This window comes from Chrysochloris asiatica, unplaced genomic scaffold (assembly GCF_000296735.1).
Source record: "Chrysochloris asiatica unplaced genomic scaffold, ChrAsi1.0 scaffold00075, whole genome shotgun sequence".
NCBI classification, from domain to species: Eukaryota; Metazoa; Chordata; class Mammalia; order Afrosoricida; family Chrysochloridae; genus Chrysochloris; species Chrysochloris asiatica.
The window spans coordinates 14,660,430-14,661,963 of record NW_006408593.1 but is presented as its reverse complement, the minus strand read 5'-3'; positions in this window follow the sequence as shown (position 1 = coordinate 14,661,963).

Sequence of the window (1,534 nt, the reverse complement as noted above, 5' to 3'; positions counted from 1 at the left end):
CTCTACAGGCTCGCTATGAGTCAGAATCAACTTGATGGCACTTACCAACAATTATGAAGTGAAGTCACATTAGAGGAAATATTTGGTTATTATGTAATTGAGTATTGAGTGCTAGTGCTCAGGTCCTCTGATAGGTGTCATTAATGTACATGAGTCACTTCACTGGTAACATGTCAATTCTCTGGATCAAAGCATGGCCAGCAAATTTACACATTTTATTGCTCCATTTGTAATTTCAATAATTTTAAGTATCTTAAGTCCTGTTAGAAAAATTTATCTAGTCAAGGATCCTATATTTTATTGGCAAATAACAAAAAAAAAAACAAAAAAAAAAAACGTTAAAGAATGGAAATTTTTATTGGTTAGGATTTGGCACATTATGTTACAATACTTGCCTTTATCTTCTCAAACTGCCCTTTGAAATTTTCTGTTCAGTTCTTTTACATCCTCATTTCTTCCATTTGCTTTAGCATCTCTACATTACACAGCAAGTTTCAAATTCTCTTCTGCCATCTATTTGGGTTTTTTTCTCTCTCCTGTCTCTTTAATGACCTTTTTCTTTCTTCCTATATGATATAATTGGTGTCATCCCTCAACTCTTCTACTCTTTATTTCTTTGCATCTAACTAATCAAATCTGTTCTTGAGATGGTCTCTAAATTCAGGTGGAATATGATCTAGCTCACATTTTGGCTCTTAGGGACTTGTTTTCATTTCCTTCAGCTTTGCCTGAACTTCCATATAAACAATTGATGGTCTGTTCCACAGTCAGCCCTGGCCTTTTTTTTTTTGGCTGATTATATTGATTATATGGAGCTTTTCCAAAGTCTCTGCCCACAGATGTAGCCAGTTTAATTTCTGTGTATTCCATCTGCTGACATCCACGTGAATACCAATGTTTGATGTTTAAAAAAAATTTTTGCATTGGCTTAAACATTGATCTTGCAAAATGCTATCATATGATCTCCAGCATCAGTTCTATCACCAAGGCCATATTTTACTACTGATTCTACCTCTTTGTTTCCAACCTACACATTCCAATCAGCAATAATTATAAATACATCTTGATTGCATGTTTAATCAATTTCAGATTGAAGAATTTAGTAACTCCAATTTCATCCTCACTGGTTTTAGTGGTTGGTGCACACATTTGAATAACAGTGGTATTAACTGGTCATCTTGTCAGCATATTGGTATTATCCTGTCACAGACAGCATGGTACTTCAAGATAGTTTTTGAAATGTTCTTCTTGGTGATCAATGCTATGCCATTCCTGTTGAGTTTGTTGTTCCTGAAATAGTAAACTATATGATGGTCAGATTCAAAACTGTTCATTTCAATTTCAGCTCAAGAATGCCTAAATTACCAGTTTTTAAGCATTCCATTTTGACAACTTCCATTTTTCTGGATTCATACTTTTTACATCCCATGTTCTAACTATTAATGGATGTTTGCCATTGTTTCTCCTCATTGTGAGTTGTGTCCCATCAGAAAATGAAGGTCCCAAAAGATGTACTCTAATCATGTCATCATGA